Source organism: Heterocephalus glaber, unplaced genomic scaffold (assembly GCF_053883595.1).
Source record: "Heterocephalus glaber isolate CG9 unplaced genomic scaffold, H.glaber_assembly_v1.0 deba00001509, whole genome shotgun sequence".
NCBI classification, from domain to species: Eukaryota; Metazoa; Chordata; class Mammalia; order Rodentia; family Bathyergidae; genus Heterocephalus; species Heterocephalus glaber.
This window is the reverse complement of record NW_028258325.1, coordinates 22,173,207-22,194,553: the sequence shown is the minus strand read 5'-3', so window position 1 is coordinate 22,194,553 and position 21,347 is coordinate 22,173,207. Positions and strand designations below refer to the sequence as shown.

The 21,347-nt window shown below is 34.3% G+C and overlaps 1 long non-coding RNA gene across 1 annotated transcript; it reads right to left on the bottom strand.

Annotated features, from left to right (window-relative positions):
* Window positions 1-2,029: 2,029 nt before the first annotated feature.
* LOC110349655 (uncharacterized) lies at window positions 2,030-20,969 on the bottom strand. The gene is made up of 3 exons (XR_002395797.2): window positions 20,485-20,969; window positions 18,662-18,717; window positions 2,030-3,104 (listed from the first exon to the last, which is right to left on the bottom strand). It is a non-coding gene; the product is annotated as an uncharacterized LOC110349655 (long non-coding RNA).
* Between the last annotated feature and the right edge of the window lie 378 nt (window positions 20,970-21,347).

Below are 21,347 nucleotides of genomic sequence, written 5' to 3'. Positions count from 1 at the left end.
ACTGGGTCTTTCTATTGAGTTAAACGATAAGGTACATACATTTTAAGAGGCATGGGTGGCAGATACACACAAAAATAAATTAGTCTTCAGCTTTCATGTGGACTCATATCCAGGTTTCTGGTTCCAAATGTAAATAATTGAGTGACTCTCAGAAGCCACTTATTGACCCATGGGTTTAAACAACCAAAACAATGGAGATGAATGGTTATCTTTATCATGATTAAATTTTCATCTATGTATACAAATTAAATGATTTGGGTCATGTTTTAAAATATATAAAAAGAGTAGATTCAATCTGGTATGATTTTCTTGAGATGAGTAAATACAATGATCAACAGCTAATGTCACATATTTAATTTGACAGCTGCATTTTTGTCAATTACTAATAGGATATCGCTCAATCCTATTCTGTTACCTGCTTGGATTGATCACACTAACTGAGTAGAGAACTATTATTTAGCAATACCAGTATGGACATTCAAAATTTTGATGCTAGATATGCTAGTTGGATAACTAACTTGATTTACCATGAGTTTCCTAAAATATCAAATAAAATATATCAATCACAATGTATTAGTTTTCTCCAAATAAGCAGAACAAATGCATATGTAAAAATAAGTGTAGCATAACATTTCAGTCAATGATGGAGTGCATATAAAGTGGTGATCCCCCAAGATTATATTGCCTGTTGTCTTGGTATATATACTAAATGTAAATGTAACATTGCCCAGCAAAGCATTTCTCATAACACACCCCTGCTTTTAAGTGAAGCGTAACTATACCCAGAAAGAGAGGTATTACAAGAACTGGATTACTTCATTGTGAAGGCTAAGAGCTCCCACCATCTGCTATCTGTAAACTGCTTCCCAGGAAAATAGGTGCTAGAGTTCTAGTCCATGCCCAAAGGCCTGAGACCAAGAAGGGCCAAATGTGCAAGAGCAGGCTGAGACAGTCGGCCTAGTTTAAGCAAAAAGCTAATTCACCCTTCTTCTATCTCTGCATCCAATTAGAGTCCTCAATGAATAGGATGATGCCCATCCCATGGGTAAGTACAGTCTTTCAGTCTATGAACTCAAATGTTTATTTCTTCTCGAAACATTATTTTGGACATTCCTAGAAATGATATTTTTCTAGCTATCTGAGCATTCTTTATTACATTAGGTTGACACTTAAATTTAACCATCATGTACATTAAAAAAAATCTGTTCTTCCAAATCTAAGAAATTTACTTGTATGATCACAAGTAAATGAAATGATAATTTACTGTATGATGAAGAGGAGAAAACGAAAACATCAACTTGATTTGTCACTTCCATAAACCCATTTCTTCCTTCCAAATTTTGTGCAAGCTCTAAAGATGAAGTGAAGTTTAGTAAACTTTAAAAGTGGCTTTGGTTGTGGTATTGCATGACATTTTGACAGCCATGGAGACCAGTACTTCCACATACAGTCTCTAATCATGCCTGCTGGAAGTTTAGCTCTTGAATTCTCATTTCAGTTACTAACATTGCTGCTGTTGAAAATACCTACTCATAAAAGATATTTTTTATATGGAAGCATCTCATCTTCAGTCTGACATCATAAATCAGAGTCAGCATCAGGAGGTATGGAGAGGAAAAGAATTATTTAGAGAGCTATGTTAAATCACCTTTCAGAAGTTTACATAAAGCACTTGGTAAATCACAAAGTTACAATAGAGTTATTTCATGATCATACAGTAAATAACCAACAGCACCACTATAAATCAGCCTGGAGTATAACTATATTTTTAGGGACAGCATTTCAAACATGAAAGATTCTGAATTTACTAAAAATGGTTTCCTGTTTTCCAAGTTGCTGACTGGCTAGTGACATCATTACAAATTTTACAGAAAATATATTCAGAATAAATATGTGTGAACAGAGCATTTAAGTGTCTGAGAGCAGCTAAAATCAAAGTGTACTATATTTCCTTATTGTCAAATGAATATGAGTTGGAGTATCTTCAATACTGTTGTTTTATTATCATTTGAATGTATTTCCAGCACACAATACATTGCCAGTATCAGGCTACTGGTTTTGAACATAACAGCAAAAATCTAGTTCTCAGCCCTGGGCCATGGGTTGTGAAAGAACTGACTGAATAAGAGAATCACAAGGAACAAAGCATACTTGGTGTATGTGTCTCTGCAGTAGTGCTCTCTCTCTCTCTCTCTCTCTCTCTCTCTCTCTCTCTCTCTCATCTTCCCCCCTTCTTTGCTCCTGATACCTCCTTCCCATTCTTTCTCTCCTTTTTCTTTATTCTCCCAGATTTTTTTTTCATTTCTACAGCTTTGAAAAAAATCTGTGTTTAATTTCCTGTTTGAATGATATAAAAAGTAATTTTCTTTGATAAATCTATATATCTTTGCTAAACTAGTATATATTTTCATGAATTGGTATTTGGACATGAAACCAGTTAATCTGTCACTTATTTGGTGAATAAAAAGAAATAAACTATGAAAATCCAACCTACATTTTGAATCTTACATTTTGAATTTCAAAATATCAGATTTTCTGACCATAAGGTAGTAAGCATAAGAAAGTACTGACTCTGTTTAATGCAAATGTGTAAGTTATTTGCAAAAGCACATGTCTAGACATAAATGTTTATCCCAGCTATATTTTAAAATATTCAATATTAATTTCTTATCACAAATACCGAATTTTCTAACTTAAAATACTCTAACAATCATCACAAATGCATATTTTAGAGAATAACATGGTAATGTGGATGTTGCATGGGAGGCTGTGGCAATGATGCACAAAATGGCAGAGCAGTCTGTGAGGTTCTGCTATGGTGGAAATTACCGGAATGCAGCCTCATGGTGTCAGGAAAAGATTCTCAGAGGATAAGTTTCCTAGAAGTGAGCGCAGGAGAAGCTCCTCTATGAACTGCTGAGACACGGCTGGGCAGGACCTCAGGGCTGGAGGCCTCAGTGCAGGAGTCTGACAGTGGAGAATTTCCACCCTACAAGAGTAGACACTTGATCCTGACAAAAGTTAACCTCTGCCAGGCAGGAAGTGAATTTGTTTGAAGAGCTCATGTCTGGTTTTTCACAGCCCGTAGGATGACTGGATGGAAACTAGAAGGAAATAAATTGAAAATGTGTTAAATATTGTAAAAACTAAAAATCTTGTTGCAATGATATGAAAGGAGCAAATGTGTGAGGAACTTGAATGGATTGGTCAGAAGAAAAACATTTCCTATGCTAAGGGGAGTCTGAAAATAAATACAACTTGGGTCACTTAATAGTAAAAGGGATCAGTATGGCTGGAGTAAAATGAATGAAGGAGAAAATGGTAGGCAACAAGAACAATAAGCAAAAGAGCAACTATATTATGAGGAGCACTATAGGCTTTTGTAAGACATTAACTCTAAATCCAGAACCAATTCAGGGTTTTGAACATAGGAGAATTATGATGCAACTTTCATTTATGAAACTCTGGCTGCTATTTTGAGAACAAACTATATAGAGTGAGGTTGAGCTTATGGGATGGAAGATCTCAAAAATAAAAATGAATGGTGGCTCAGACAGAAGTATAAGCAATATAGATTGCTTGCATCTGAATGTACTAAATTTTGAAGAAAGAGATGTTCCTGCCAAATTGAATGTGGAGTCAAGGTTGCCTTCAAAGTTGGCTTGTGCAGCTGGAATTGTGAAGTTGCCATCAGCTTAGATGGGAACATTTCCGTGGAGAAGAATAGGAAAGATTCAAATTTCTATTTTGGCCATATAAATTTTTAGTCTGCTAAATGTCCATTAGGAGATGACAAGCAAATGTCAAATAAGGAGTTATCGTGGACATCTGTAGTTCAGCAAAGGGTCTAAGCTGGATGTACAAATTTTGGATTTATGAGGACAGAAGTTTATTTAATGGTATGCAACTGAAGAAGGCTGCCAGGGGCTGAGGGAAGATAGAGGTGAGTCAAAGTACAAGAACTGACCCCAGAATATTTCACTGCAAAGAAATTTGAAAAAGGTGAAAAGGTAATATGTAAAACTGAGAAGCAGCAGCCAGTGAAATAGCAAAAATCACCAAAAGTGCATAGTATCCTAGAAGTCAAGTGAAACGGTAAATCAAAAAGTGCCATCCTTTTATATTGAAATTAGAATTTATAATCAAACACATATAATCAGCAATTAGAAGGTCATTGGTGACCTTCAAGGAAGCAAGTTGTGTGTACTAGTTGGATTGACATGGTCTTAAAAAAACACGGAAGAAAGTGAATTGACAGCAAGTGTAAATGACTGTGTTAGTTTTCAATGAAAAGGGACAAACAAAAATACGTATGGAGAAAATACAAACTCTATCTTTGTTGTTTTATTACTTTTCAAATCTGTTTTACTTTAAACTGACCAGTAATTTTAGAATTAAAATAGATTTTAGTAGAAATGTTAGAAATAATTTTAATTGTTTGATGATTTTTTATTAATTCCCTGTTATTTCTTTGTATTTAATTTGTTTCAAATGAAAAATTAAAATTTAGTATGCCAAATTATGTCATATATTGTTGGATGAGTTTTTTCTCTTGAATCATTATTACATTTGATTATGTTTATGGTTTATCTAGTGAAGTTGCTAGAATGAACACCAGTGTATTACAGTGTATTATTATTTTTTGTATTTTCAATTTTCCCATACCAAAAAAATAATTGATAATTTACATCACATTTTAAAAGTTCAGTAGGATAAGGTTTACTTTTTGTGTGTTTGTTATAATCTACCAACTATCATTTTCAGTCTTATGAAAGCTATAAAAATTAAATTATTGAGAGAATTACATGTTGAACATTGAAAGATTTAATAGAATAATTTGTAATAAACTGCTTAATTTTGACAAATATGTGAAGTTCAGAAATTACAATTTGAGCTACAGCTGCTAAATATTTCTTCACACATTGTAGGTTGTCTCTTAGCTCTGTTGGTAGTTTCTCTTGCAGTATTATCGAGAATATACAAAGAACTGAAAAAAATCAGACCCCCCCCCCAAATTCAAAGACCCAATTCAAAAATGGGCATCCAAAATGAACAGACATTTTTCAGACAAAGAAGTAAAAACAGCAAATAAATATATGAAAAAATGTTCAACATCACCAGTAATTGGAGAGATCCAGATGAAAACAACACTGAGATTCCACCTCACCCCAGAAAGAATGGCTGCTATCAAGAAATCAACCAATAACAAATGCTGGCAGGGGTGTGGAGAGAAAGTAACCCTTCTCCATTGTTGGTGGGAATGTAGATTGGTTCAACCACTGTGGAAATCAGTAGGGGGATACCTCAAAGAACTAGGACTACAGGTCCCATTTGACCCAGCTATTCCCCTACTGGGAATCTTCCCCAAAGAATTAAACTAATCATACCACAGTGATATATGTGCACCTATGCTTATAGCGGCACAGTTTGTAATAGCTAAAGCTTGGAAACAGTCCAAGTGCCCATGGACTGGAAACTGGATAAAGAAGATGTGGGGTTTATTTTATAAAAAGGAGTACTACTCAGCCATAAAGAATGAGAAACTAGAGACATTTATAACTAAATGGATGCATATTGAGGCCATACTCTTAAGTGAAATAAATAGGACACACATGTGTAAATGCCAAAGTTTCTCTAGTGTGAGAAATTGAAAGTGTAAATAAGGATGAAAATGATTAAAATGAATAATTGATAATTTGAAATAAGAAAAGGTCCAATGGTTTGGGGATGGTGGGAGGGGAAGGGGGAGGGAAGAAGGGAAAGGAAAAACTATGAGAAAAAAAAATGGAATGAAACTCTGTGGAAACAGGGGAGGGTGGAGGGGGTGAAGGGTGCACAGGTAATGGGAGAAAAAATAAGAACTAAGATACATCATGTTCAGCTACAAACACCCAATGATAAATGTAAATGTATTTTATACCTAAAATGTACCAATAAATATATATATAATTTTTTTATTTTTTAAAAAAGAAAATACAATTTGAAACTAATCATAAATTTAAAATAATATGTAAAATTCACATGCTCAAATTTATTAACCTAATATTGAATAAATCAATTTATTAAAATCATTTTAATCCTGCTTTATGTGATAGTCTTTATTTCTTTTATCATGTTGCCTAATTGTTTTACATGTTTTATTTATTCAAAGAAGAATTTTGAATAATTTAACAATTTTAATTTTCAAATTATTTGAATTATTTAAGTATAATTTTATTTTTATGACTATTCTTTTTTCTGTATATCCTTTTATTGGTACATTTTAGGTATACAATATAATGACATTCATCACTGGAAATTTGCACCTTTACGTACTCTCTTTGTTATTAATTTTTCCTGCTTCCCCTGCCCTCCCTTCAACCAATCCATCCCTCCCTGTTTACAAAGACTTAGTTTCCTTTGTTTCATTTTCTCATATTAATTCCATTCCCTTCTTTCTTTTCCCCTCCCCTCCCACTTCCCCTTCCCCTTTGCCCCTTCTCTTCCTATTTCACATTATCTATTATAACTTTTACTCCTTATTTACACTTTCAGTTTCTCACACTAGAGAAACTATTCAGTATTTACATGTGTGTCCTATTTATTTCACTTAAGAGTATCGCCTCAATGTGCATCCATTTAGCAATAAATGTTTCTAATTTCTCATTTTTTTATGTCTGAGTAGTACTCCATTTTATTAAAAAACACACACACACACACACATTTCCTTTATCCAGTCTCCAGTTGATGGGCATTTGGGCTGCATCTAAGTTTTAACTATTACAAACTGTGCTGTTATGAACATGAGTGCACATATATCACTGTGGTGTGATTCTTTTAATTCTTTGGGGAAGATCCCCAGCAGTGGAATAGTGGGGTCAAATGGGACTTGCAGTCCAAGTTCTTTGAGGTATCTCCATACTGATTTCCACAGTGGTTACACCAGTCCACACTCCCACCAGCAGTGGAGCAGTGTTTCTCTTTCCCCACAGCAGCCCCAGCATTTGTTATTGGTTGATTTCTTGATAGCGGTAAATAATTCTGGGATGAAGTGGAATCTTAGCTTTGTTTTCATTTGCATCTCTTGAATGAGGAGTGATGTTGAACATTTTTTCATATGATTATTGCCATTTCTACTTTTTTGTGTGAGAAATGTCTGTTCATTACAGATGCCCATTTTCGGATTGGGTCTTTAAATTTGGGAGGTCTGATCTTTTTAAGTTCTTTATAGATTCGAGATAGTAGACCTCTGTCTGAGGGACCACTGGTGAAAATTTTTTCCCACATTGTGGGTTGTCTCTTCACACTGCTGCTGGTTTCTCGTGCTGTGCAGAAGCTTTTTAATAAGAAGAGATCCTACTTGTTGATTGTTTGTGGTAGTTCACGGGCATCTGAGGTTTTGTTTATAAATTCTTTTCCTACACCAACGTCTTCAAGAGTTCTACCTAACCTCTGTTCCAGCCGATTCTGCGTTTCTGTTTTAAAATTTAGATCTTTAATCCATTTTGATTTAAGTTTAGTTCATGGTGAGAGATATGGGTCTAGTTTTAGTCTTTGACAAATTGAAACCCAATTTCTCCAGCACCATTTATTAAAGAGGCTATCTTTCTTCCAGTGAGGTTGTTTGGCTCCTTTGTCAAAGATAAGGTGGCTGAGTTTGTCTGGAGTTGATTCTGCATCTTTTAATCTATTCCATTGGCCCTCAGGACTGTTTCTTTGCCAGTACCATGCTGTTTTTATCACAGTAACTTTGTAGCATAGTTTCAAGTTGGGGGTTGTAATACCCCCTGCCATGTCTCTGTTACCTAGAATTCCTTTTGCTACTCTGGTGTGTCTCTTCTTGTTCCAAATGAATATTTAGATTGTTTTCTCAAGGTTCATGAAGTATGCTGCTGGGATTTCAATTGGGACTGCATTGGATCTATATAGCAGTTTTGGAAGTATGGCCATTTTCACTATATTAATCCTTCCTACCCAGGAGCAAGGGATCTCTTTCCATTTTCTGATATTGTCTTCAATCTCTCTTTTCAGAGTGCTATAGTTTTCAGAGAAGAGTTCTTTGATTTCTTTTGTTAGGTTGATTCCTAGGTATTTCGGCTTTTTGGATGCTATTGTGAAAGGAATTGTTTGCCCTATTTCTCTCACAGTGAGTCTGCTGTTTGTGTAGAGGAAAGCTATTGATTTTTGTCTGTTAATATTGCATCTAGCTATTTTACTGAATTTGGTTATTAAGTCTAGAAGACTTTTGGTGGAGTTCTTGGGGTCTTCTATATAGAGTATCTGATCATCTGCAAATAATGACAATTTGACTTCATCATTTCTTATTTTTATTCCTTTTCTTTCTCTTGTCTAATTGCCATGGTTAATGTTTCCAAATCTATATTGAACAGGAGTTGGGATAGTGGACATCCTTGTCTTGTTCCTGATTTTAGTGTGAAGGATTTCAGTTTTTGACCATTTAGTATGATATTGGCCATTGGTTTTTCATAGATGGCTTTTATCAGATTGAGGTAGAGACTGACTATTCCAATTTTTTTGTAGGGTTTTTATCATAAATGTATGTTGGATTTTGTCAAATGCTTTTAATGCATCTATTGAGATGATCATATGTTTTTTGTCCTTGGCTCTATTGATATAGTGTATTACATTGATTGATTTGCTTATGTTGAACCATCCCTGAATCCCTGGGATGAATTCCACTTGGTCAGGGTGTACGATCTTCTGCATTCTATTTGCCAGTATCTTAGGATTTTTGCATCTATATTCACTAGTGAGATTGGCCTAAAGTTCCCTTTTATGGTTGTGTCTTTCTCTGCTTTGGGGGTCAAGGTGATGCTTGCTTCCAGGAATGAATTTGGGAGTATTGCTTCACTTTCAATTTCACTGAAGAGTTTAAACAATAGTAGCAGTAATTCCTCTCTAAATGTCTTGTAGAATTCAGCGGTAAAGCCATCAGGACCTGGGCTTTTCTTACTTGATAAGTTTGTAATTATGTTTTCAATTTCATTGATGATATTGGGTTGTTTAGAATTTTTATGTCTTCTTCATTCAACTTTGGTAATTCATATGTATCTAGGAATCTGTCCATTTCTTTTGTGTTTTCCATCTTATTGGCGTATAGGTTCTCCAAGTAAGTATTGATGCTCCTCTGGATTTCTGATGGATCTGTTGTAATTTCACACTTTTCGTTCCTAATTGTATGGATTTGGGCCTTTTCTTTTCTTTTTCTGATAAGATAGACTCGGGATTTATGCATTTTGTTTATTCTTTCGAAGAACCAACTCTTGGCTTCATTGCTTTTCTGTATTGTTTTCTTAGTCTCCATTGCATAGATTTCTGCCCTAATCTTTATAATTTCCTCCCTTGTACGAGCTTTGGGTTTGTCCTGCTCTTCTTTTTCTAGAAGCTTGAGGTTCAGCAACAGGTTGTGTAATTGGGCTCACTCTGTTTTCCTAATATGACTATTCACTGCTATGAATTTCCCTCCTAAGACTGCTTTCATTGTGTCCCATAGATTCCAATATGTTGTGTTGTCATTGTCATTTAATTGAAGGAACTGTCTGATTTCTTCTTTAATTTCCTCTGTGACCCATTGGTTATTCAGAAGTGTGTTGTTCAGTTCCAACATGTTTATGAAATTTTTGTGGTTCCTTTTGCTATTGAGATCCAATTTCATCGCACTATGGTCTGATAATATACAGGGGATAACTTCAATTTCCTTGCACTTACCTAAATATCTTCTATGAGCAAGTACGTGGTCTATTTTGGAGAATGACCCATGTGCTGCTGAAAAGAATGTGTATTCAGATTTTATGTGTTGGAACACTCTGTAAACATCTATTAAGTTCATTTGTTCAAGGGTTTGATTGAGTTCTAGTATTTCATTGCTTGTTTTTTTGTCTCATTGATCTAACTGTGACAATGGGATATTGAGGTCCCCCACAACTATTGTATTAGTGTTTATATGATTTTTTTATGTCCATTAGTATTTATTTTATATAGTGGGTCCCCTAGTGTTTCGCGCATAGATATTTATGATTGTCATCTCTTCCTCTTGGATTGTTCCCTTTACATGGATGTAATATCCTTCTTTGTGTCTCATAATCAGTGTTGGTTTGAAATCCACTTGACCTGCAAAGAGGATAGCTACTCTTGCTTTTTTTGGGGTTCCTGTCATGTGGAGTATTGTTTTCCACCCTTTAACTTTCAGTCTATGAGGTTCTTTTTGAATTAAGTGTTTTTCTTGTATGCAGCATATTGTTGGATCTTGCTTCTTGACCCATTCTGCCAGTCTATTTCTTTTTTTTTTTTTTTGGTGAGTTGAGACCATTAACATTCATGGTTATAACTGATACATATGACTTATCATTGTCATGACTTTTTCTTTTTGTTGAATTCTCCCCCTTTGCATTTAATTTCTTATTGTTCCTCGTGGATTCATTCTGCTGGGCTTCCTGGGGTTGTGATGCTCATTGTCTTTTTCTAGGATTTTGTCTAAAATTTTTGGATTGCTGGTTTGGTATTCATGAAGTTCCTAAGGTGTTCTTTGTCATGAAAGTATCTTATTTCACCATCAATTTTGAAAGATAGTTTTGCAGAGTTCATCAATCTGGGTTGGAGGTTGTTGTCCTTTAGGGCTTGAAATACATCACTCCAACCTCTTCTTGCCTTGAGGGTTTGCAGTGCGAAGTCTCCTGTGATTCTGATGGGCTTTCCTTTGTATGTGATTTGTTTCTTTTCTCTAGCTGCTTATAGAACTTTGTTCTTCTGTTGGGTTTCTGGAATCGTAACTATTATATGCCTAGGTGTAGATTTTTTTTGATCAAGGCTAGTTGGAGTCCTATATGTCTCTCTTATCTGTATGTCAATTTCTCTTGCCCTGCTTGGTAAGTTTTCTGCTGTCACTTCTGTGCACAGATTTTTAATGTTGTCTGCACTCTCTCCTGTTTCTTCATTGACTCCAATCAGTCTTATGTTATTCTTCTTTCCATTGTCCAACAGCTGTTGGATGATTTCTCATGGTCCCTTAAAATTTTAAAGCAATTTCCCTTTTCCTGGTCACTAAATGCAATCTTATCTTCTACATCTGAAATTCTATCCTCACTTTGGTTCATTCTCCTGCATAGACTTTCAATGAAGTTTTTAATCTCCTGAAATCTGTTTTTATTTGTTTTATGGATTCCATTTGTTTCCTATGTTGGGATTCCATCATGTTCCTGAGTTCCTCTATTTTTTTTAATCTGTGTCTTCTCTAGAATTATTAATCATGTCTTCTACTATGGGCACAATCCTTGCTGTTATATGAGAAATTATTTCTGATTTCATTTTTTTCCAGATCCTCTTTTGTTTTTAGTTTGGGGAGTCCAGGTGATTCAGTATCAGAGTGTTCCATCTCATTTCCCATTGAGGTTGATGTAGTGATCTGGAAGTCTGGTTCTAAGGTTTGTTTTCGTGTTTTCTCATTTCAATGGCAGGGGCAGGGGGAGGGGTGTGCTGCTGACGCCCGCGCAGCTCACTTTCCCTGTGCTGGGAGCAGTGGCAGGTTGGTCTGGAAGTCTCCTACTCTGTGCCAGGAGCTGTGGCATGCTGACCCAGAAGCCCCCTCCATGCTGGGAGCTGTGGTACACTGACCTGGAAGCCTCCCCTGCTCTGGGAGCTGTGTGACTATTCTTTTTTTATAATTTTTAATATTATGCCAAATATGTTTAAATTATTTTTGTCATCAGTAATGGAAGTAACCAAATCTCTTAAAATTACCTAGATATATCTTTTTTCAGTCTGAAATTTATACGTGATAAAAATTAAAACACTTTTGTTCTGCATTTTGTACTTGTTATACTTATTTTCTCCTGGACGTTTTTATTGCCAGTGTTAGCTATTTTACATTTTCACTTGCTTACCATCTCTAATTTGTATGTAGAACTATGCATGCACATATACATATTTCTATTATTGCATGATATTTGAAATGGGATGTTAGATTTTTTTACATTGTAAAAGTGCTTCCTTATTACTTATGTGAGAACAGATTATAGTATAATCCTTTGATGCTAGAAAAAAGAATTTTCTCTTTTGGTAAGATATATTTTGTTATATATGTATTTTATTTTATTGATCTTGCCTTCATTTATTTTCCACAATTGCTCTTGTAAAGTCAAACATAAGTATCTTATAATTTTCTCTTAAGAACTCTCAGTCTTTTTCTGTAAATTTCCTTCATATTTGACAGTGTATTTCTGTGATGTTATTAGTGGTCATAAAACTTATCAAGTTTTTATTGTGGCACATATGGCTTTTTAGATAGTGTTCATCATTATAAAAATGTATCTGTTTCCTTTTGTTTGGGTCTTTTTTTTTACCTGATGTTGTTATCACAATATTTGTTTTCCTTTCACTTGTTTATGTTAAAGTTCTCCTCATAAAAAAACCATGTATTTACCTGTAGTCGTGACTCATTATTTTAGTGATAACTTTTAAAGGCAGTCTGAATTTCATTTAGTATTTTAATTCTACTGAAAAGCCTCCTAGACTTATTTTGACTTTGATTAAAGTCTTAACTTTATAAGTACTTATAAATATACACACATATATACACACATATAAATGTACACATAATTATGTTTGCAAATAAATATGCAGATATATTTAAATGCATAAATCTAAGAATCAGGAAATAAATGACATCTGCTTATCCATGGTTTCCTGAGTTGTTTTTAAACTCCTTCCATTTACCTTCCTCCATCCACATCTTAGTTGTTGCAGTTCAGTCTACTATCATTAGATTACTTTTAAAATTGAAATTATGTAGATTTTCTTTCAGGTATTGCATATCTGTTTCCTATTTTGTAACTATGATACTCTAATGTTAAGACTGCCCAGGCGCACACATATATGTACAAGTTAGTATGTTTGACAATAGATTATAAACACAGAATAATTCATAAATGTAATTTTTAATCAATTTATTTAAAGAGTGACTTATTTATCAATGAACATGCTATGGTTTAGATCTTCAATGTCCCCCAGAACCTCATGTCATGAATGAAGGCTGGGTCCTCATTGCTGTAATGCTCAGCGTTAGAGTTTTTGAGGCGTGATTGGATTTTGAGGGATCTGACCTCATGGGTTAAACTAATTTTGGATTCACAACTTAATGGGCTATTGGGAAGTGGTAGGAACTTAATAGGTCCCGGGGCTTTGGTGTGCCCTTAAACAGTGCATTTTTGTCCCCTGCCCCTTCCTCCCTCTCTGCTTTTTGGCTACCACAGGGTGAGCCACTACCCTCCACCATGTGCTTCCTACCTTGATCTTCTGCCTCCCCACTTGCCTAAAATATTGGAATCAGCTGAACATGAACTAAAGCCTCTGAAATGCTGATCCAAAATAAATCTTTTCTGTATTTAAGTGGATTTTCTTAGGTATTTTGTCACCATGAAAGAGCCTGACTAACAGAATATTTTAACTAGTTTTATTAAATCTCCTGAAAAAGTAGAAGAAATCTCCAAGATATTGCTAATGTCCAGTATGATCTGCCCAATGACAGTAACAAGTGATTTTTAAACAATTATAATGCATCAAGTCATATCCTATGTTCCTTACATTATTTGATGGATCATTATAAAATCTTAATGAGTTCCATTTTACTGCTATTTTGCATATGATCAAACTGAATCACACAAAATTTCATAGCCTGCTCATGCTTATATTCCTGGGAAATGTCACAGCCAAGCTATACATTTATGTCCACTAACTCCAAGAGCAAGTTTTTTTAAATCTCCAAAATATTTTCCCTCGACATCCTTCTTGAATGTCTAGTTTTTACACTAAATATTTTTATTTTTAAATTTTCTCATGGTGCTATACTTTGAACCTACAAATTCATATTTTCTGTTTTATAGAATCTATGTGCTTTCTTTCTAAAATTTCCCTCTGATGGAGCAAGTCTTTTCATATTTTTATTGTGTAAATAGATCACCTTCAGATTTCACAAACCTTAATGAGTGAAAGTCTACTACTTTTATTAGTTTGCAGATTACTGCTAATGGTAAAGATACTTTATGAGAAAATGCTTATGTCCTGGTTTGTTATGTGTTAACCTCCATGTTAAAGTCCTTGGAAAACACTATAGCCTAAATTTCACTTTTAAAATAGTACATGCTTGTAGACCTGAAGGCTTTCATTTCATTTGTTTCTTGGTTTTAAAATTATACATTATTTCTTAAAAATTTTAACTTTTTCTAGTACAATAAAAGTACAGTCCGAGAAGATGATGCTTAATAACATGCTATGTTCTTACAATAGTGTGAAATCCAAAGTTCATTTGGATTTGAAATAAGAGGGTCACATACTGATTTATCTCTTACCCAATCTTCAACCTAAAAGCTGAGAAACCATATGAGCTTCTCAGTGAAACCAGGATATTTTTAAAAATTAACATGACATTGATGGCATATAGTTAAAATTAATTGATGTATTTTGTTGCAATTAGAAAATGTTTAGCTATACAGATAAAGTATGTTCTATGTATAATATATGCATATGCATATTTATATATAGATATATAATGAAAATATCTTTCACTAACATATTGGAGGAGGAGGAAAAGTAGAAGGAAGTGAATGATCAACAAATCGTGAGAAAAGGAGAACGGAAGACAAAAATAACTTCAGTTGGGATCAAAACATTGAATTATATTTTTCTTTTTCTTTAAGTATAAGTATCCTTTTCTGTAGAGCAGAATGAGAAAAGCATGTTCAAAATTATCAAAGTAAGGACGGTTGATGCAATCTTAGAAATGAGTGGCATGATTGATCCATTTCCTCTAGAAAACAACTGAGAAAAATGAATGCTGTAATTTTACACTAATAATGAACTAAAATTTTTATGTAACAGTTACAAGAATCAACATATCTTAGTTGACAATCCAGGGATTTCACAATGTGCTTCTCTTTATAGATTTAAAATAATTAATAATAAGAACAATAAAGTAACAGAAATAAAGCTTTTGAATATAAAAATTATTGAAGTAACTATTGAACAAAAGTTTCCCTGGTGAACAAGATAGTAGAGAAAGGTAAAAGGGAAGAGTTATGAAAGTATATGAGAGAGAAAGAAAATTCAAATTATCTTACTATGGTCATAGCCGTGTTTTTATTTTTTAAGAGAAGAAGAGAAATACCAACCAGGAAAGAGTTGTTTATCTTGTAAAAAAAAGTCTTTGGATTTAAAAATGGACAGAGTCATTGAAGAGAATTATCTTGATCACAAAACTGCAACGTCATGTGAAGGAAAATATCAGGTTTATTTTGTGTATGTATCTTGCACTCACACATGTGTGTATGTGTGTCTGTGTTCTAAAATTCAGACAACTTGAGTTAAAATTCCGACTGTTCTTCCTACCCTAGTGGGAACTTAAGCAAGTACTTATTCTTTTAGCTGCATAGAAAATATTATCTGTCTTGAGGAACTGAGAGAAAAATTTTTTCTAATATTAGCTTTGCATATAACAGAGTAAAGGCTAAGTACAAGAAGATTCTCAATGAAAATAGCAAATTGTTGAATGCCTATTATGTTAAATGGTATGTTCTATATTGCTATATTATTAACATTTCTAGCAACCCTATAAAATGGACATTGTTATTAGTTTGCAGAGAAGTGATTGAAGTTCAATTATTCCCCCAAACAAAAGTCAGTAACTGGTAGAGTTTGGATATGAATTCAGGTATCTGAATCTCAATACAGTAGTGTGATATATTTCTTCTTTGTTTTACTTAAACTCGGAGATCATATTGTGGAAACTTTAGATGAGAAATGGAAGCATTATTTCAAACATAACTGTCATCAGTACAATTAGAGGTAAAATTTTCTTAATAAAACAATAGAACTGGGGAGTAACTTGGCTCCTTCTTCAGTTATCACTGCCTGTCTATAAAAGCACTTGGCATTTGAAGGCTTAGAAGGTTATCTTTGGTGTCTGAGGTACAACACTGAAAGTAATGTTAGTGTGATGTTTTACTTCTTTTTTTCTGAGGGGAGAGTCAAAGAGGTTGTTGTTCCATATAATTTAAAAAGAGGACAAAGGGTTTAATGAAATCACTCAAAAAGAAAAGAGATCCCTAAAAGGAATGAATACTAGTAGAAAACCCTAAGTGAGTGTTTATTCATACTTCAGGTCTATTAATTTGGCCTATGAACCTATTTGAGAAGGTTAAAATAAAGTATGGGAGATAGATATCAGGATAGAGAGAAGAATGTTAGTGAAGAACTTACATTCAAAGAAATAACTTGAAAATATGCCTACATTTCACACTACTAGACTGAGTGACAATCAACCTTAGTGGACTACATATATTCTGCTGATGACCAACCCTACGAAGACCAACACTGACTCCACAAGAAAAAGTAGGGGAACTGGGCATGTAAGGTACTTTTTCAGGTTATTTCTGCTGTTCTGGTTGGACACTGATGACATTAGTGTGTGTCACACATATGAATGATAGCATCCTAATGGGGAGCATTTTGAGATGTGCAGGGTTTGGCAGAGCTTACGTTCTTGAGTTACCATATGTAGGAAATTTGCTTTTGCTTAATCTTCTCCTAGCAATCTCTCCCACCCTCATTTGTGGACTAGAAAAAAAGAAAAGGAATATATATGAGGGGAATATTAAAATGAACAAGAGTTTGTTGTACATTGTAATGGAATCCTTCTGATTCCAAAAGACAAGCAATGGAGATTTACAAAGGATTATCAAAGGAACTAGATTTAAAATTTTCATTAAGATAATTTCATAACTGGGTGCATCCAAAAGAATGTACTGTTTTCATGTTTTGCTTAGACTATTATAGGCTGATCTTTTTGAGGGATTTTTCTTTCCAGAAGCCACTTAAAACTTAAAGTGAGAGCCTCAGCGAATCTTCTTGTACTAAGTGCAAGAAAATTTAGGTTCTCTTTTAAACTTTCCATTCCATTTTGACCATAAAGGCAGGTCCCATGTGTTCTAGGAACACAATTTTTGTAGGTTGGCTTTTGTTTTTGATGTAACTTTTGGAATACCTAAGGTTTCCAGCTTCCCCAGAATGCCTAGTTTAGCATAATTTACTTACTTTCCCATCTGTTCTTCCACATTTTTGTGTATTCAACATTGCATTTTGGTGAGAAGGCTGGCAAGACCAATACACCCAACATTTAAGAAAACAGGCAAGACCAGCATCAACAGTATCTGAAGAAAAGAAACTGTTGCTTCTATGTATCAAGTTGACCTAAATGTATTCTTAGCTCTTAGGAATTTGAGACATACAAAGATAAACGACTGAAAATCAAGATTGTAAAGTTCTAAAATTTATAACAAAAAGATTTCCTTATATATGGACTTTTAATCCAACATATATAGCCCAAGAATGGAGTATTGTATTGAATTTCTCACTAATTCTCTCTGTTTAATTGGCAAGTGAATGCTTAAGCAGTGGAAGCACTAGAAATACTAATGGCTCTGAATCTTGAAGATTTGACATAATTCTCTGTGGAAATTAGATTAAATTTTGACATATTTTGAGTTTCAATGCAATTGCAGATTCTTACTTATCTTTATTTGCTTAAAAAAATCCCCTACCTACTTATAAGTTATTTTTTTAATGTTCTGTTTTGTACCAGAACTGGCATCACATATCATTTGATGTGCCAGTTACTAATTAACTGAATAAGTACAAATTTGAGTTTTCAGTGATTAAAAGGCTTAACATTTTATTGAAGTTATATTTGGTATTTTAATTTTTTCTTTGATTTAAAATACAGCTAGAAGTCCGTGATCTTAGAACACAGATTTTCCTCCTGACCTTGAGAAAATTCTATTTCATTATAAGGTTGTATTTCATTTTGATGCTTTAGCCACTCAGGACCTTCAAATCTGCAGTCTAAGAATTTCATGGGTTATGAAAAAGCCTCACTAATTTTCCAACCATAGGATGAGCACAGTGTTCAGGAGTACACACTCTCTGACGTATCTCATGGCAGCATTCATTTCTGAATACTTCTCATCCCTTCTATGTGATTATTGACTGAGTTATGCTATTTTGCCCTGTCTCCACAGTAGTCCTGTGGGAAAGAAGACTTAATATTCAGTTAATTACGTTTGTCCTATTAAGCCTGAAAATCTCATTGCCTCTCCAAGTTCTCAATTTCTATTGCTCATAGGTGAGCTTATTGATGTAGCACACCACACTCTGCAAACCCCACTGCAGGGCATGCTGTCATTCAATTGTCCCTAATTTAAAAGGAGTCTTCAGTTCAGCTCTGTAGACTCACAGGGGTCAGAAGTTAGAAACACCTTCCTGCTGCTTCTGCCAATCTATATTTTAGTTTGTAACCTGTGTGTTGAAAAATGTCAGTCATGGAAATTTGCTTCCCTTGAAAGTGAATAGTATTTATGTTATTTAAGTGTATACAAATTGCTCACACATATACTGTTATTTAGTACTCTAAGTATCACTATTAATCCAATTTTACAGATAAAGATTGGAGCCCCGGAGAGTCAAAGGACTAAGGTTATTCACTTTACAATTGTGGTCCCCCAATACAAATGCATATGCTCTATTCATAGCTTTTCATTTTTCCTATGAGGCACTTTGAGGGCCCCAGGATTGGAGCTTGGGTGCCAAAGCACACATCTTAACTCTGACTCCTTACTAGTTGTGCAGACTTCAGGAAGGGTGTTTGCTCTCTTGTTCCCTTAGAATCCTCATCTGTAATGTGAGAAAAAGAATATAACTATCATACTGAAGTATTGTAAGAGTAAACTCTGCTAAGATATATAAAGCACTTTAACCATTAACCCTCCCTCAATATAAGAGCTTGAATTATAAGACTGAATTCCCTGCAATACTAAACTAGAATCATCTGGTGGAATAGGTAAAGCTTAATAGCACAGATGTCTCTGAGCTTCTTTTCATGATAGCTACCATACATCTCTGATTCTTCTGAAAAAGTAGAAAATTTGCAAGTAAAATTATATGTTTATATTTCTATTTTGAGAGAAATAATTTAATTTAATGGCATTCAGTGCATAACAGTGGGTTTTCCACTCTGGTCCAGAAAAAAAGAACTGAGATAATTAACAGAGCCAATTAATTATATCATAAGGCATCCCTCAAAAATAACCTACAAAACAGTGATTGCTATACTTTCCAATGATGGTCAAAGGCATTGTCACAAAGATTTAGAATGGCACATTTGTATTTTTTGATGCATCTTATAATTTTTTCGCAATGTCAAGGGATAAAGTATAGATTAGACATGAATTTAAATGGCTCTATTTAATTTTAAAGAACTATAAAATAATATTGCTATTCCATTCAATAATATCTTTTTTTTTGATTGATAAGGATTTATTTCATTCAATAGTGTTTAAGCATTACTAGGCCTTGGCACAAAAGCTTCTTGGTCAAGGTAAAAGTAAATTTTTACAAAATTAATTTTATTGGTACATTTTAGGTATACAATATAATGACATTCATCATTGGGAATTTTTACCTTTACGTAATCTATCTTGGTTCTTACTCCCCCCCTCATTCCCTTCAACCCCTACACCTCACCCTATTTACAAAGACTTTGTTTCCGTTTTTTCATTGTCTCATATTAATCCCATTCCCTTCTTTCCTTTCCCATATCCCTTCCACTTCTTCCCCTTTGCTCCGTTTCTTCCTACTTCACATTATCTATTATACCTTTCAGTTCTTATTTACACTTTCAGTTTCTCACACCAGAGAAATTATTCTGTATTTACACATATGTGTTCAATTTATTTCACTTAAGAGTATGGCCTCAATGTGCATCCATTCAGCCAGCCCAATTGCCCATCAACTGGAGGCTGGGTAAAGAAAATGTGTTGGGTTTTTTTTATGTTTTTGAAAATGTGTTTTTTTAATAAAATGGAGTACTACTTGGCCATAAAAAATGAGAAAAGTAAATTTTTGGTAGAAATGACTATTTAATCAACACAGTGGAACACTAGCATTCCTGAATTTGACTAATATTAAGGTTTAACATGTTCTCATATTGGGAGATGGGTGACCTGTAGAAAAGTGATTACTTCCCTGAAGCTCAGTTAAAGATAGTAATACCCACATTTGTCTGAGTACTGTTATGAGGTTTAAAAAGAAGATGACATATATTAAGAATTTAAGAGGATGGGGATTTAGCTCAGTGGTTCTGCCATCTGTCCCACAAGCGCAAGGACCTCAGTTCAATCCCCGGTACCAAAAAAATAAAAGAAAGAATTTGATCTCTTAAGTGGTATATGATTAGGAAAATATTTTAGTAAGTTTAGCTAATATTGTTTTAAATATTATGCTTATTTATCTTAATGACATATGTACATTAATTTTAGTATCACTTTTAAATTCACTATATATGAATTTTTAATCAAGATTTTGAGTTATGCAGTAACTTCTCTGGACACATAGTCTCTGCTGTATACAACACTAGAACAGCTGCTTTCCATGCCCTGTTACCTGTGATGCAAATGAGGCTCACACACTCCACGCCTCAATTCACAGGCAGCTTCCTGAGTCTTGGGACACAGATTTACAACGGATCCCACGATTCCTCTCTCCCTTGATGACTATCTTCAAGTATTAAACATGCTGTGCCTAATGTGTTGTGTGTGTTTTCTGTATCACGAGACTCAAGAGAGTGCAGTAACCAATGCACACGGCACCTGGACTGTAGTGTGACAGAAAGTGGGTCTAAGAATGGTGACTACTGTTTTCAGTGGTTGCCATGGTGCTGACTTTGGTTCATTTTCTCACAATGAGAATCCTCTTGGGATTGGTAATTAGCTAACCTGCTTTGTACATTAATACTTGATTCTACTGAGACACTTTCATTTTTTTTAAAATACTTTTATCTCTTGTAACTTGGAGTGGTTGTTTTTGCTGATAGGAAACTCTCACTCCTCAGGGACTCTCTTCATCATCATCATCATTCTGGGGGTCTCTTTATGTCTCATCTGTGTTGAAAAATCTCTTGCCTGAAACCCATTTCTTTTTGCTTCATTTCACCCTCCTTAAAGGGAAGCAAATGATCTTAGTATCTTCCTGAGGAAAAATACTTGAGAAAAACACTGAGAACGTGTGGAAATGAAAATGTTTTTCTGAATAGTTTGTCTGCCTGTAGATTTATAGTCTAAAATTATTTGAATAGATATGTAACTGTCATTGTCATTGAAATTACAGGATTATTAAGAAAAGGTTCCATCCTGATAACTGAGCTTTTTATAAGTGGCAGGATATCTGTTCACAAGGCATAGAAAGCGGGGCTTTCATCATCCAAAGGCCTGGATATATTTTGAGTCATAAAAATCTATAATTGTACT